Source organism: Podarcis cretensis (assembly GCF_951804945.1).
Source record: "Podarcis cretensis genome assembly, chromosome: 7".
NCBI lineage: Eukaryota > Metazoa > Chordata > Lepidosauria > Squamata > Lacertidae > Podarcis > Podarcis cretensis.
The window spans coordinates 77,178,428-77,195,698 of record NC_137176.1 but is presented as its reverse complement, the minus strand read 5'-3'; the positions used below and the strand labels follow the sequence as shown (position 1 = coordinate 77,195,698).

At 47.1% G+C, this 17,271-nt stretch overlaps 1 long non-coding RNA gene across 2 annotated transcripts in view; it reads right to left on the bottom strand.

The window, feature by feature from the left end:
* The window catches only part of LOC307220584, a 39,038-nt gene extending 28,828 nt beyond the window's left edge, over positions 1-10,210 (bottom strand). For both annotated transcript variants that reach the window (XR_013840953.1, XR_013840954.1), the window contains exon 1: positions 9,889-10,210. This is a non-coding gene — a long non-coding RNA (uncharacterized lncRNA). The remainder of the gene's footprint in view (positions 1-9,888) is intronic.
* Positions 10,211-17,271: the final 7,061 nt, after the last annotated feature.

The window sequence follows — 17,271 nt, the reverse complement described above, 5'->3', positions numbered from 1 at the left end:
TGGGGAGCAGGTCCTCCAGGACTCACAGCCAAGTAGCACCTGCTCTTCTTGTTGGGGCTTGTCAGTGGGACGGGAAAGGGTTGTAGCTCAGTGGTTAGTGTGAAACCAACCACCTGTCTCCTTGATCCTTGCCCATCCTGGCTAATAAAAGCAAGCCGGGAGGGGCTGGGCGATGGGCTCTGCGGGGTGGTGAATGCTTCCCTCTGTGAGGGAGCATTCCCAGATCCGCTGAAAGAGGCTGTCATTAAACCGCTTCTTAAAAAAACATCTTTAGACCCGGCCAGTATGGCCAACTATCACCCAGTCTCTAATCTTCCATTCTTGGGCAAGGTGATTGAGAGAGTGGTTGCTGAACAACTCCAGGCACGCCTGGAGGATGCGGACCATTTGGATCCCTTCCAATCAGGATTCAGGCCTCATCATGGGACTGAAACTGCATTGGTTGATGATCTGTGGCGGGCTAGGTGAGAGCTGTTTCCTAGTTCTGCTGGATCTCTCAGCGGCCTTTGATACAATTGACCATAACATCCTTCTGGACTGTCTAGAGGGGCTGGGAGCTGGGGGCACTGTTATACAGTGGTTCCGCTCCTTCCTCCTGGGCTATGTTCAGAAAGTGGTGGAGGATGAGTGTTCAGACCCCTGGACCCTCACTTGTGGGGTGCCTCAAGATTCCGTCCTCTCCCCCATGCTTTTTAACATCTACATGAAGCCGCTGGGAGAGATCATCAGGGGGTTTGGACTGGGTGTCCATCAATATGCAGATGATACCCAGCTCTACCTCTCTTTCAAATCAGAACCAGTGAAGGCAGTGAAGGTCCTGGGTGAGTGCCTGGAGGTGGTTGGAGGATGGATGCCGGCTAATGGATTGAGGTTGAATCCTGACAAGACAGAAGTACTGTTCTTGGGGGACAGGGGGCGGGCTGGTGTGGAGGACTCCCTGATCCTGAATGGGGTAACTGTGCCCCTGAAGGACCAGGTGCGCAGCCTGGGAGTCATTTTGGACTCTCAGCTGTCCATGGAGGTGCAGGTCAAATCTGTATCCAGGGCAGCTGTCTACCAGCTCCACCTGGTACGCAGGCTGAGACCCTACCTGCCTGCAGACTGTCTCGCCAGAGTGCTGCTAGACTGGTGACTGGGAGTAGCTGCCAAGACCACATAACACTGGCCTTGAAAGACCTACATTGGCTCCCAGTACGTTTCCGAGCACAATTCAAAGTGTTGGTGTTGACCTTTAAAGCCCTAAACAGCCTCGGCCCAGTATACCTGAAGGAGCATCTCCACCCCCATCGTTCTGCCCGGACACTGAGGTCCAGCTCCGAGGGCCTTCTGGCAGTTCCCTCATTGTGAGAAGCAATGCTACAAAGAACCAGGCAGAGGGCCTTATCGGTAGTGGCGCCCGCCCTGTGGAACGCCCTCCCACCAGATGTCAAAGAGAACAACAACTACCAGACTTTTAGACGACATCTGAAGGCAGCCCTGTTCAGGGAAGTTTTTAATGTGTGACATCTTAGTGTATTTTTGGTCTTTTGTTGGAAGCCACCCAGAGTGGCTGGGGAAACTCAGTCAGATGGGCGGGGTACAAATAATAAATTATATTATTATTATAGCATCTGCTTTGCATGCAGAACATCGCAGGTTCAACCCCCAACATCTCCAGGGCTAGGGCTAGGCATGCCCTCTATCTTAAATCCTTGCTGGCCACTGCCAGTCAGGATACAGGGGACAGTACTGAGCTAGATGGTCTGATAAATGAGGTTGACAAAGAGTAAAGGTATATTCTGGGGCAAAAAAGGCTGTGAATATGAAAAACAAGATGGATATTTAAGCTACTCACAGTTTAGGGTTTGGACATAGTGCTTAACTCGTTAATTGGGGGGGGGGAGTTTCAGTCTCCTTGGGGCAATCCTGGGGGGCAGAGAGTACACAAGCCAATAAATATAGTTGGTAATTATGTCTGAATAAGGTAACTCCAACCTCTTCCTCAAATAATTCTTTCAGTTTTCTTTGCAATCTCCCTATCCTCTGCTCTTTTCACACCGTTGTCATCTAACCGTCTGTTTTCCTGGGCTTATTTCCTATATTGGGGCTAGTTTTGTTTTTTTTTTATAGTTTTTTTTAATGTCCTGTTTTTCTTCGCAATATCTGTCTCTATTTCTCTTGATTTCAACATGTTTGTCAACACTGTTGCTAACATTCCAACTCACAAAGCAACCGCCTGCACATTCTCTCTAAAGATTTAAACCCCATTAAACGCAGCAGGATTTGCTTCTGAGTAGACTTTCTTAGGGCACTGTTCTGCCGAATTTTACCTGGAAGTAAGCTCCACTGAAAATGATTTGGCTTCTCTGTGTGTAAAGAAAGGTGTTTAGCATCAGGCCACAGAATACTTGAACTGTAACACTTCACTGTGCCCTAAGAGATCTTAGCAGAGATGCAAAATATGCGAGAGCTTGTCAAATTATGGGAGCTGTTTATCTCCGATAGGTGGCTTGGCATAGTCCTTGCCCCCTACAGTGAATAGCTAAAATAATGAATTTGGCTTCCTACATGTGAATACCCTTCACCATTCTTTCTGTTTACAGATAGCTAATTAAATAAAGGACAATAAACAGCTTAACTCCAGGATGATACAGGGCCTTTTCTCTTTTGTAGCACGTTTCCAAGACACATCCGACTGCCTCGGCAAGTATGTGTCTCGCAGACAACCTTGGAAAAGGCTGCCCCACATTCAGGAATTTGCTCCCAATCAAATATCCCCATTCTAAAGGCCTCCAGCCGGCAGTGTCCCCATTAGAGGGAAAGACGCTTGCAGCCGTGGGGCACGTTGGCGATCTGGTTGGTTTATGTGGCAGGCCGGATCCGGATTGTATGGAGAGCTCTAGCACGGAGCTTAGAGATCAAGCTGCCCTGCATTCAACACATCTCTCGCTCTTGTGTGCTTTGCAGAGCTGTTCAACTTGGGCTGTGCACAAAGAAACCCTTTTGTGTATCTTTGTGCATGTTCGGTTTCAAAGAAAAGTAATTCTCCTTTTTTAATTGTGTGCGGCAATTTTTGCCAGTGGAATGGCTTTCCAACTCACGAGGTTCCCGACGACTAAATACATGGGGTGGGGAAGTAGGGCTGTTTCTGCCCCTTTTCATGCCACTTCTGGGTTCGCGGTGATGTGCATGTGTGCAGTCGCGTGTGCCTTGAACGCACGTAAATGGGGAGTTGCCTGTAATAGGACTTGTAAAAGAAAGCAATAAAACCCCTTGACTTCCACCTCAAAGTTTGAAGTGCCACTACTCAAACCTAAGACATCATATTCCAAAATAATTGCCTCCGAGACCAGTTAGCTTAGAGTTTGTTTGCCCACTGTGTTATATTTTATGTGTAGATCATTTCCGCACATCTAAGTCCTCTGCTTGAAAGGCTCTTGGGAGCCTGTATTTGAAGGTGTCCTTCCTTTGAAGAACTCTCTGTCCAAGTCTGGATGAAAGGTAAGGATGAGAAACTGCGGTCTTAAGGTGACTATCAGCAGTTAAGCAAGATTGAATGGGCAGAGACCAGCTCATTTGATTTTCCCAGTATGGTCAGATGTATTGTACTTTCTATTTATCATAACCATTTCTATATTTGCATCTAGGAATATGAACTAGCAAATGCAAATTTTATGCAAATGAACCATCTCTTCCACCCTCTTTTCGCGATGCATTTCTTGCTTTTGGGCCATCCTACATCTAAAAGGGGATGCGGGTGGCACTGTGGTCTAAACCACTGAGCCTCTTAGGCTTGCTGATCAGAAGGTTGACAGTTCAAATCCGCACAACGGGGTGAGCTCCTGTTACTCTGGCCCAGCACCTGCCCACCAAGCAGTTCGAAAGCACACCAGTGCAAGTAGATAAATAGGTATCACTGCAGCGGGGAGGTAAACTGTGTTTCCATGCATTCTGGTTTCCGTCACGGTGTTCCATTGCGCCAGAAGTGGTTTAGTCATGCCAGCTACATGACCCAGAAAGCTGTCTGTGGACAAACACCGACTCCCTCGGCCTGAAAGATGAGCGCTGCAACCCCATTGTCACCTTTGACTGGACTTAACCGTCCAGGGGTCCTTTACCTTAACCTTACATCTAAGGGCCAGCCTTGAATGAAACACCAAGCTTGAATCTATTTCCATGAAGTGAAACGAAGGAGTTACCAGTTGGGGAAGGTCGATGCATTTTTTGTCGTTGAACTCATTTCTAAATACTCCTTGCATGGATTCAGTTTGAATGCAGTTCATTTCTGAAGGAGGGCTGTTCGCTGGGGAATAGGCAGAAAACGAATGGCAAGTGTCCAAGATCAGGGAGTAACTGGCTTGCCTTGTAAGCATTTGGCAATCTCCTGATAGCGTGTCCATTTCTCATTCCAGTTTTAATATTATCATAACGTCCCCCCACCCTAAAAGTTAATATTTAACTTTTTGTAAAGATTTTATCTTGATGTGTCTAATACAAAGCTGCTGGGAAGGTAGCTATCTACCATGAAGATCATGAAATAATTCTCCCCGCTCTTAACAGTACATGTTTTTTAACTCATAGACCACTCTGGGGTGCTTTTCTCATGGAAGTGTGAGGCTAGGATAACCAGCTTTCAAACTGACACCAAATCCACTACCACTTTTATTAAGAAATAGGCAGAAAGGGCTTTCTGGGGATTTATTGTAACAAAACCTACACACATCTTTTTAGTTACTCAAGCTGACCTCCCAAAACAATGTTAAAACCACCATCTGTATTACCAACAATACAGTGGTACCTCGGTTTAGACACGCTTCAGGTTACAGAGTCCGCTAACCCAGAAATAGTACCTCAGGTTAAGAACTTTGCTTCAGGATGAGAACAGAAATCGTGAGGCGGCAGCGGGAAGCCCCATTAGCTAAAGTGGTACCTCAGGTTAAGAACAGTTTCAGGTTAAGAACGGACCTCCAGAACAAATTAAGTTCTTAACCCGAGGTACCACTGTAATTACACCCAAGCAGGGAAGAGCTTCTCTGAGTGTCAAACCTTTTGACTAATAATTGAAATGGCACCTGTCAGGGACTCAGCGGGAGCGCAGGGAGGAGAGGAGATGGAGAGCGAGGGGGAGCAATCCGAGGGCAGCGTAGGAGAGGATGACAGCAGCCCAATAGATTCTGTGAGCCTCTCCAGCGAATCGGAAGATTCACAGAAGGGGGCGCCGATGGGCAGGGCAAGGGGGGACCCAAGGGGGACACCCCAGAAACAAGGGGCCAGCGGGGACTCCCAGAGCAGCAGTTGGAAATCAGGACCAGCTTCCCCACCAGAGCGTAGTGGGGGGGAGGAGTCCCAGGTATCAGAGCCCACATATTCACCACCAGCGAGAGAAGATGAGTCAGGGGTGGCCACGCCTCCATCGGAGAGCGAGGGAACGGTCAAGAGGAAAGTTGCAGGCTGGCCGCGCACGCCAAGTTCAAATGTACAGGCGAGCGGCACAGAAGGTAGCCCGGATAGGGAACCAGGTCCTAAAGCCCGCCGGAAGGAGGGGGAAGAATCATCAGGGTCAGCGTCAGAGGAGTCCAGAAAGGATGAAACCCTAGCGGGCAGGAGGGCCCAGAGGAGAAAGGAACTTAGGAAGAGGTGGAGCAAGGCGAGAGTCTTAAACTGGTGTGGAAGGGGAGGAGACTCAGACGGGACTTCGCCGGTCTAGGGTTGAGACGTAGAGCTGCGCGCTGCGGCTTTAAAATGGAAACTGAACCTCAATAAAGACTTTTGTACATAACTACAGCCTAGCGTTGGTCCTCTGTGAGCTGGGACCTAGAGGCAGCTCTGACAGCACCAAAAGCATAACTCAAGAAATTAATGATTGGTAAAGCATTTACAGTTCAAACTGCAGGCAAGTAGGACAAGTAGACTTGGCCTAAGGTTCAAAAGAGGACAAAGGCAAAGGCCCTTTTCCCAGATCCCACCCACCTAACTTTTCAAGATGGAGACACCTGGATGGTGGTGAAAGACCTTGACAAAAGCTCTCAACGAACAGGCAGAGGGGCTGAGCTGATTTTATACATGAGAAAGTGGGCCTTTAGATGCCTTGGCCTCAAGTGATGGTTGACTACATCTCCCATTATCTTTGACCCTTAGCCCCTGCTGGCTGTGGCTGATGGGATACGGAGTCCCACAAAACTGAGGGCCATAAGTTTCCTCCACCCCACCGTTTTATACATTTCCTTCACTCACACATACAAGCATATTGCTTGTTAAAGGAATCATGCAAAGCCCTTTAAGAGCCATTTTTAAAAGCAACACCCAAACAACCTTGGAATAATGCATCATTCTGTCAAACTGTGCTTATTATTAACTTCTCGTAATTGCTCTTTCCCTTTTTAATTTCAAATAACACAAAAGTAGGATACAGGGTGAAACAATTTCCCCCTAAATAAAAGATTCAGGTTAGGAACACAGGAAGCTTGCTTCATAACAAGTCAGATTATTTGTCTCTTTAACCCAGTGTTGTCTAAACTGTCTGGCAGGAACTTTGGAGGGTTTCAGACTAGAGTATTTCCCATGCCTACTTGGCAATGCCAGGGAGTGAACCAGGGCAAAGAAACCCTCTGTGATGCCCCTGAATCCCTCCAAGGCATAGAGCTATTGCTTGAAGCCAGTGATGCACTCTGAAATTAGACCTTCCTAGGGAAGGGCAGGGGACGCAGGTGGCGCTGTGGGTTAAACCACAGAGCCTAGGACTTGCCGATCAGAAGGTCGGCGGTTTGAATTCCCGCAACGGGGTGAGCTCCCGTTGTTCAGTCCCTGCTCCTGCCAACCTAGCAGTTCGAAAACACGTCCAAGTGCAAGTAGATAAATAGGTACCGCTCCGGCGGGAAGGTAAACGGCGTTTCCGTGCGCTGCTCTGGTTCGCCAGAAGCGGCTTAGTCATGCTGGCCACATGACCTGGAAGCTGTATGCCGGCTCCCTTGGCCAATAAAGTGAGATGAGCGCCGCAACCCGAGAGTCGGCCACGACTGGACCTAATGGTCAGGGGTCCCTTTACCTTTACCTAGCGAAGGGCAGAGCTAGATCCTGCCGTAACTCAGTGGCAGAGCACCTCCAGGATGAATTCCTGGCATCTCTACAATAGGGCTAGGGGAAAAAACCTGCAAGAAACCCTGGAAAAGTCCCTGTTTGTGTTGATAATAATGAGGCGGAAGGCTAGTGGTCCAAACTGGTATAAGGCTCTGTCCCTATGGCTCCTATGTTTATTGGAGATTGAATTTCACCCTGATTGAACCATTAGGGAGCAGGGGAGTGAGAATAAAGCAGTATCCATATGACACCCCCCCAAAAAAACATATCTGACAACACATGCCCCTCCCATCCTGGCTGAGCTAAGTTGCCCAGGCTTTGAAAGTAGCAACAGATCTGCCATTTTGCTCACACAAGCCCTAGGATTGATCTTGTTGTGAGTGAACTTTCGTTGGCCCAGTCACTGCCTGAGAGCCTAACCTACCACGCAGGGTTGTTGTGCAGATTAAACAAAAAGGTGGGAGAAACCATGTAGGCCCTCTTGAGCTTCTTGGGAGGGGAAAAAAAAGGCAGGATAGGAATGCAATAAATAATAAATAAAAGAAAACCTAATTTCAACATACAACTCCAGAAGGTGAAAATATAATTTCAGTAAGACCAATGGCAGCCTGACTCAATATAATAATTTTTTATGTGTTCTATGGATGAGGAGGAGGAGAACCAGCTTCTTGCCTTTCATGGACAGCTCAGCCATTTTATGTGTTATCATGGAATCATAGAATTGTAAAGTTTGAAGGGACGAGGAGGTCCCTTCTAGTCCAACCCCCCTGCAGTACAGGAATCTTTCACCTTACGTGGGGCTCAAACCCTCGGCCCCGAGATTAAGAGTCTCATTGCTCTACTGACCGAGCTATCCCAGGGATGAGGAATGCGGATTTTGAAGCAGTCTCACGGTACAGCTTTGCTCATTCGGCATCTTAACTCTGCCCTCCCCCAACAAATTTATAATTGTTATGTCATGCTCTGTATTGTATCTGTCTTCATTTCAGCTCTTTCCCACACTTCCGTAATTCATTAATTAACAGCTGTTGTGTTTATTTTTATGCAAGCAATTAAGATAATACAACACCGAGTTGTTGGGGTTTTCTTTTTTTTAAAAAAAAAGCAGCAGCAAAAAACAGAATCTTGAAATAAATCCATACCCCTCACACAGACACACAACACAGGAACTCATTTCTGAAACCTGAACAGCCAGACACAAACACCTGCTGCCGCTGAGGGGATTCTTGATCCCTGCGTACAGCTCTCCCTTCTAGGCTGTGATCCTGTGAAATACTGTGAAGGATTCTGGGGTATGTTCTTGAGCTAGTCAGGGAGGAGCATTTCAATTTATGTGGGGCAGTTAGCTGGGCCTGTTTGGGCTTGCCCACGACTCACGTGATACAGTGGTACAGTCACACTGTTTTAGGCTCTGGGCTTCCTGGTCTTGAGGGGGTGGGGTGAAGAGCCAGCCAGCTCAGTTGGCAGAGCATAAGACTCTTAATCTCAAAGGTCATGATTTTGAGCCCCATGTTGGATTCCTCCATCGCGGGGGGTTGGACAAGATGATTCTTGTGGTTCCCTTCCAATTCCATGAGTCTGTGACTCATAACTGTTGGGATACTGCCAGGGAGACAAAGGCCATCATGCCCCATGCCGTCTCCAGACGATCCAACAATCTCTCGTAGAAACGCAGCATCAGTTAATTAGTGACATGAGCCCCAGAAATAGCTTCCCACATTCCAGAGCTCTTGCACGCTCTATCAGCAGAGTTTGCACAGCGAAAGATGCACGCAGGAGAGCATTATTTACAATTTTATTCAGCGTTGGTCAGAACAAAGAAAACATGACTGCCTGCATTGATGTCTCAGGCACAGAGAGAGAAACGAAAGCAATAGACAAACAGAAACATCCTGTGAACAGGAAATACGTAGGCTGTGACTCACAACAGCCTGTCCCCTTTTTAAGGTGGAATGAAATATCCTAACAATAACTACCATTAATTGGTTGGATTCGGCTAAGGACTCAGCCATACAGCTGCAATGTTTTAAGTGCATTATGTGACACTAGATGGCGATGGTGAGCTAATAGTAAATTCAATATATATTTTAAAACGTTTTTGTTTTAAAGTATTTTCACAGTGTTTTTTTACATATGGGTAGATTCAGTCTAAGTCATCGGGTGGTGAGTGGAATGACTTCTGTTCACACAACAAAAACTCCCCTCCCGCTTCTCTCCTGGACAACCCTGTAGCACCCATAGATTTTCTCCAGAGGGTTGGGAGAAAGCTCCTGAGTAGATTTGAGGGTATGTAGACGGTGTGCAGAGGGAGAAAATATTCTGTTGTACAAGCAGAAAACTTAAGGCAGTTATATAAATAATCACATGGGTTGTTGGCTGTGCAAATGAACTTCCCCTCCTTCTCTCCTCCCCATGCATCCTGCACGCTCCTAAATCTGTTCTGAGGGTTCTCTCAATCTTCTGGAGCAGATTTGTGGAAAGCTCAGGGACTGTGCGGGGAAAGGAGAGAGAAGTCCTACTGCACAAGCAGAAATCCTAGCGCTATGAGATTTATTTAGCTGGATACTGCTTTCGAATACAAATGTTTGCCACTGTTATTATTGCCATAGGAGCGTGATGGTCTGCAATCACACAGTTCAAAGCTGGAGTTAGTTCTTCATAGCAAAAACATGATCTCCACAGATTTGGTCGGTTGCCAGGCCTAATGAGCAGAGCAGCTCGTTCCTGGCGGTCTTACTCCAGGAAAATCAGTTGCTGAGACTGAAAGTCCCCACCTCCTCACAGCTGTCTAAGCCCCCTCCTCTCCATGGCTGTCCGGACCCCCTGGCCTACCTGGCAGACAGATGGTGTGCCCAGACGAAATTCCAAGTCCAGAGGCCAGTCCTCACAAGCGAAGTCCAAAGATCAGGAAACACAGTCTAAATAAGCCAAGGTAGAAGTTCATCAGCCAGGACACAGTCTGGAGTCAATCCCGAAGCAGAAACCCATGAAGGTCCAAGGAGAATACCAGATGAGCTTCCCCAACATGGCCAGTTGAGCAGACACAATACCTGAGCTCTGCTTTCGTCTTACATTGTGTCTGCTGATTGCAGCATCTGGGCTTGATGTGGCATGTGAGCCTCACCTGCTCTCAGTTTGCCCCACCTGAGGAATCACATGCCTCCTTCCCCACCTAGGCAGCTAGTGAACTAGCCTGGCCTGCCTCTGATTCCTGGAGTTCCCTGCCTGCTGTTCCCTATGTCTCAGGACCTGCCGTGTTTGTGGGGATGGGGGTCTCTCTGGCGAGGGGGTCCCACTGCTAGGCTTCCTGCGATCTGTCCCCTGTCCCCTCATCATCCTCTGTCATCCTGTGAGTACTGTATAGTATATACACAAAGTATCAAATGTGGTGACAGTAATAATAATACAGCAAAACAACAACACCATAAACTGGCTTATAAGTATAAAACCAAATTTACTCGAATAATAGCTAGAATAGAGATAGACTCATAACCATTCAAACAACAAACATACTAAGGTGCCATGCGCAAGACAAAGCCAGGAGATACTGTAAACATGGAGTGGATAAATGTACAACTGTATCTTAACAAGTTACATGTCACATGCAGTAAACGTTATACAGACTGGATAAATGAACCGTTCAACAAGTAGCGTAAGTCCAATTGCAGAAAGGCAACCCCGTGCTGCCACAACGGCAAGGATAGCACACTGGAGAATATGAAAAAGTTTTTCAAAGCTGTTTTTCAAAGATTGAACTGGATGAGATGTTCTTCAATGGGTCTTGAGTTGGAAACACAAAGCCGTATGCATGGATCAGTCATGGGAAGGCAAATCAAAGCCACCACCCTGGTGAAAATAACACAAGTGGGCAAAAGGAGACCTGTTCTCTGGATATATTACAGGTTTCGCTACACGCTTCATCAGTCCGAAAAGCCAGTCATACAAAACGGTTTGCTCAGGATAAAGAAAGTATTCACAGGCACAACTGTAAGTACTGCCTAGACAGCTTGCTCCTGTGTGACCTACTCCCAGCTGCACCTCTCACCAGGAGCCTCTTCCTCTTCCCCAAAGTCCTGCCAGTTCATGACAATGGCTTTTTCCAAGCAATCAGATACTGCGCCTGCACACAGCCAACCTCTCTTCCACCCATTTCATGCCTCTTCTGGTTCTGGGAGACAAGGGAGGAGAGGAGTTCATCACAGCAGGAGGAGGAGGTACCCAGGACTTTTCACCAGCCTGACTCATCTCTGCCTCTCTTTATAATATATAAACATATATTATACAGGTTGCTATGGAGAAAATCCATTAAAAGGCAACTGCACCCAAAGGAAGTATTGGGGGGGGGGGAATTGGGGGGAGGGGTGCCATATTACCAAAACCCACCCCTCCTTGAGCCTAGTCAATGTCAACAGCACCTGAAGTGTTAGAATGCTTTCAGTGTTGAAATGAACACAGCTGATGGTGAATGCGCATCATTTGCAGTCTGGCACCCTACCAGAGTACAAAAATATTTCCTGTTAAGTGGTTCTTAGAGTTTATCACATCCCAGAATAAAGGAAAGGTGAAGCAGCTGTCCTGTCTCGGTAACAACCTTTTAACCAGGTTGTTCTTGAGCCGGGTCAGTGAACTATATTAAATTGCCCGGAATAAATTGGCTTTTGTAATATGCTAATAAATTAAAAATAAATAGATGTGCCATGCACATTTTTGCCACGCAGCGCATTATCATAAGTGACACTGAGAATGCCTTATGGTCTGGGATGCAACGCTCGTGCGCATTTGTAAGCGTGGAACAGAAAGTGAAAGACGCCTAACTTGAAATGGAAGAAGATGCTTTCTGCCCAAACCCTTGTTTTCGATTTGAACATTAGCTGATAGCTCAGTTGATAGAACTTGAGCCTCTTAATCTCAGGGTTGTGGGTTTGAGCCCCACGTTGGGCAAAACTTTCCAGCATTGCAGGGGCTTGGACTAGATGACCCTCGGGATCCCTTCCAACTCTGCATTTCTATGAACTGCAGAAATGCGAACGCCAATGGATCGTCTTGAAACTAAGTCCTACTCAGAGTAGACCCACTGAAATGAATGGGAGAAAGCCAGCCACATCCATTAATTCCACTGGATCTCCTCTGAGCAAGACAGGATCCAGAGTCAAACATCCAGAGTCAAACATCCAGAGTCAGCTGCAATGTCACTCAGTTTCTATTTGTGGTAAATCAGATTTGTTGGAAGTGGGCAGCCAAAGCACGAGGCCCTGGGGTCAGGAGGAAGCACTGAATCTTCAGATAGGAAGCAGTAAAGGGAAATTACTGCCCTCCCGCCATGCATGGTCATTGAATGCCTGAACTACCACCATCCCTGCCCAGAGGCTTGCATGCTTGGCTCAATCCATGTGTCTGAAAGCCCAGTCTGTGGCAGGGAAGAAGTGGATCCAGCTGCAAATCGCTTCAGAGGCTGCATTCCTCTCACCCCAGCGATTATACCGTGTCTCGTCTTTGCTATTATTATTCATTTTTTGTTCTCAAAAAAGCCACTCTTTCCCCTAGCCATTGTGAAACTGCATTGTGAGTCTTAGACGCATGGCCTCCTCCTATTTCTTCACCACAAGCATGGTCGTGTCCATTCTGCTCTGAGGAAAACTTGGGCCACATTCACAGCGCACATTCGAAGCGCTACAATGCCATTTCCAACAGTCGTGGCTTCCCCCAAAGAATTCTGGGAGATGCAGTTTGAGGAGGGAGTTGTTAGGAGACCCCTGTTCCCCTCTCAGAGCTCCATTTCCCAAAGTTCCTTGGGAAGAAGGGTTGTCTGTTAAACCTCTCTGGGTATTACAGCTTTGGCAGGGGAACAGGGGTCTCTGAACAATCCTTAATGGATTATATTTCCCGGGATCCTTTAGGGGAAGCCATGACTGTTTGACTCTTGGTGCTTTAGAACGAGTAGTGCGAATGTGGCCTTGTGCGAATGTGCGAATGAGATGCCAGAGATATGGGTTACGCAGAGGGATATGTAGTAGTAGTAGTAATAATAATAATAATAATAATAATAATAATTTATCATTTATACCCCGCCCATCTGATTGGGTTTCCCCAGCCACTTTGGGCAGCTTCCAACACAATATTAAAATACAGTAATGCATCAAACATTAAAAGCTTCCCTAAACAGGGCTGCCTTCAGATGTCGTCTAAAAGTTTGTTAGTTGTTGTTCTTTTTGACATCTGGTGGGAGGGTGTTCCAAAGGGCGGGTGCCACTACCGAGAAGGCCCTCTGCCTGGTTCCCTGTAACTTGGCTTCTCGCAGTGAGGGAACTAACAGAAGGCCCTCGGCGCTGGACCTCAGTGTTCGGGCTGGGCAATGGGGGTGGAGACGCTCCTTCGGGTATACAGGACCGAGGCCGTTTAGGGCTTTCAAGGTCAGCACCAACACTTTGAATTGTGCTCAGAAACGTAATGTTTTGTTGAGTGGAGGCCTATCTTTTCAGCAGGCCTTTTTTTTTTTATGGCTACCAACCAAGCTCCTCCTCCATGCCTGTTGCCTCTTGCGATTCTTCTGTCTCTAAGCCAGGGAAATCACTAGCAATATTCCAACTCCTACACGAAGGAGCAGTAACCCCCGTGGGGAAAGTGGGTGTGTGGAGTGCCTTGCGCTCTGTCTCTTTCTTCCAACAGCGCATTTTGCTGTAGTCTGTCACCGTCAAAGCCTGAACCAGCCTCCACTGCACCTGAGGAAGCATCCTCTGCTTTTCAAACATCCTTACAAGCTCATCTCCTTCAGATTATAATAGCTTTATAAGTCAGCCTGCCAAGGTGCTTATATTGGCCACCGTGTTTTATTTGTAAAACAAACAGTGTGAGGATTCTAGGCAGGCTGTAAGCAACGGCCTGTGGTGCACAGCCCCTTACTCTCCACTTGCACAATACCAGATATGTGGGTCTTCCTCTGATCATTCAGCCATGCTCAGCGGGGAAGGGAAAAGGTTCTGTGCATGCTTGGAGAGGAGGGCTAGCCTGAGATGTTTTGCTGCCTGAGGTAGAGGTGAAAGAAGGCACTGTTTTCTGTTTTGCCCTGCATTCATCGCATCCAGTGTTGTTTCGATCCTGTGCTATGCATCTCACTGCTGTAAATTATGGACAGGATTCATGAGTTCAGCCTACACTCGAGTAGGACCCTAGCAGAGACACACACCCGACTGGTTGATCGTTCGGGAGCTTCATAAGCTTTCCTCTGCCCGAACATCACAGCGACCAATGCCAACAGACATCGGCACACTTAGAGATCCACAGAGTTTCACAACTTGCACGTGACGGAACTCAGCATTTTGGCTAAGCTACTTTATTTGCATACAAACACACAAAGAGCACTGTAACATAGCTCCCTCCCTCTCTAGCATCAGACAGCAAAGAGAAAAAGCAAAGGACAACAGTCCCACTTCACGGAACACAGTAACACAAACATCCTGTCTCCCTCACTTCCCACTCTGTGGAGTCAAAACATACACTGTCATGTGATAGATAACAATCCCATGACTGCAATCATGGAGCAGGAATTCTAACAGGATTCACCTAGCAAACCCCACCAGTAGAAGCCCTGGGTGGTTAAAACAAAAAGCAAAATATAAAAATTGCAAAGAACCCCCAAAGGACCCTCCAGACTGAGTGAATGGGCTGTCCGATGGCAAATGCAATTCAATGTGAGCTATGCAAAGGAGATTCCTGCAGATGTTGGGAATCCCCTCAGTCCCAAGCAGTAGAAACATTTCTCAGGTAAATGACACTGGATTAGTAACAAGCTCTGAACCAGGTGATTGTGAGCTTCACCAAGATCTTTCCTGAGCAGGATCAGTGTGCATGCCTCTCATCATTGGATAATTTCAGAGAAGCTCCACATACAAGGGAAAAATTTAGAGATGGACAAATCCGTCTCTTTCAGTTTCCCTCAGTATCTTGTTTCTCCAGGTCTAAGTTCTTCCATTCCTACATCGGGTGTTTGTTTTTTCAAAGTCCTCATGAGTAATCAGCATTTTAGAATCATAGAATCACAGAATGGTAGCGTGGGAAGGGGTCCCAAGGATCATCTAGTCCAACCCCTTGCATTGCAGGAACCACAGCTAAATAATACCAGACAGATGGCCATCCAACCTCTGTTCAAAAACCTTCAGTGAAGGAGAGCCTGACACCTTCCAATTTGGAGCAAATTTCTCCCAGTATTCACATTTAGACAAATGTACACATTTCTGCAAACCAATTTCCCCTGATATAATCCATTCTGTACGTTGTTTTCACCAACATATGCCATTTTATGTTCACCGTTTGTTCCAGTATGTGCTTTAAGGTGAACAAATTCAGAGAAGTGCAGATACCGTGTTTCGGTTTTGAATGCTTTCAGAAAGTGTAAGCCAGGTAAGTTCACATTTAAGTGTGAATGGAATTGAAGGCCTCTCTCCTCACACTCCTCCTTCGAAGGTTTCTTGACGAAAGTGGCGCTTCCAAACAGAGCAGAGTTTTGACATCTCTTTTTCTAGAAATCCAGATCTGCCGATAGCTCGTGTTAAAACCAGGAGATCGATCAGGCCAAGAGACAGGCACCTGGCCAAGGTCATCCTGCTTGTTTGATGTTGTGGCTGAGCAGGATTTTCTAAGCCAGTGTCTCCCACAAGCAAGCCTAACGGCGCATCTGATCCACCCCACACTGGTTAATTTTTCGCTGTATATAACTGAGTTGTTTGTTTGCTGTGTGTATGTGTTTGTGTGTGTTTTCCTCCCCCTCTGTGCATGGCTCGCTGAAAAGGTCACCACACGCTGCGGTTTGTAGCGCGACACAACACAATTTCCTCATCGCTTGTGCGCCTTTGTTGGCTGTGGAGAGGGAAGCCGTGAGAGAGATTCCGCAATAAAAACGTCCCCATCCTGAGCCCAGGCCCAGGCTAACTTGAATGCATTTGGATTGCATTATGTGCCCGTTTTGTGCATTAGTTCTTCTGGTTAGCTGTGGACAGAGGGAAAGAGCTATGCTGGGGACACGAGAGCCCATTCCCCATTAAAACTCTGCTCATACCTTTTCCCCCTCCCTGGGGTCTTCTCCAATTTAATGTTTGATGTTTTATCGTGTTGGTAATATTCTCTTGACACGGGTGGCGCTGTGGGTTAACCCACAGAGCCTAGGACTTACTGATCAGAAGGTCGGCGGTTCGAATCCCTGCGATGGGGTGAGCTCCCATTGTTTGGTCTCAGCTCCTGCCCACCTAGCAATTCAAAAGCACGTCAAAGTGCAAGTAGATAAATAGGTACCACTCCGGCGGGAAGGTAAACGGCGTTTCCGTGCACTGCTCTGGTTTGCCAGAAGTGGCTTAGTCATACTGGCCACATGACCCGGAAGCTGTACGCCGGCTCCCTCGGCCAGTAAAGCGAGATGAGCGCCGCAACCCCAGAGTCGGTCACGACCGGACCTAATGATCAGGGGTCCCTTTACCTTTACCTTTACCTTAATATTCTGTTGGGATCCCCCCAGAGTGGCTGGGGAAACCCAGCCAGATGGGTGGGGTATAAATAATAAATTATTATTATATGTTATTATTATCACCTGTGGCCACCACAGCACCCTAAGCCTTGTCCCCTTCCAAGGCCCCCTGCTACGCTACTTCCTATTTTATTTTTAAATTGAGTATGTGTGTGTGTGTGTGTGTGTGTGTGTGTGTGTGTTTTTGTTTTGTGGAGGGTTTGCGATGGGCTTTCCCCCTTGTTATGTGATTGTGGGGGCAGTTGTGTGTTATTTGGGGTGAAAGTGTTGCCTTTTTTGTCTTTGTTTTATTTTTTGTGGTACGTATAGACTTTGGGGGGGGGGGATTCTTAGCATCACCAGACTTTTTCCTGTGAAGTTTGTATTTTTTTGTGGGGCCTGCAACAATTTTTTAGATTTCCAAATGTGCCCCTGCTCGCCAAAAAATGTTAATGTTCCAAAAGATTTTCTTCATGGCAGGGAAGTAGCAGCAAGGAAATCATTACCTGACTGCAACCCTATACGCTCCTTCCTAGCGGTAAGGTCCACCGAACTCACTATTTTTGAGCAGACACATATAGGACTGCACTGTAGGGAACATGAAAAACTTGAAACAGTAGAACTATGAAACAGCAGTCTGCCAGTACCAGCAGGTTAGATCTAGTTCATGGGTAGGCAAACTAAGGCCCGGGGGCCGGATCCGGCCCAATCGCCTTCTAAAT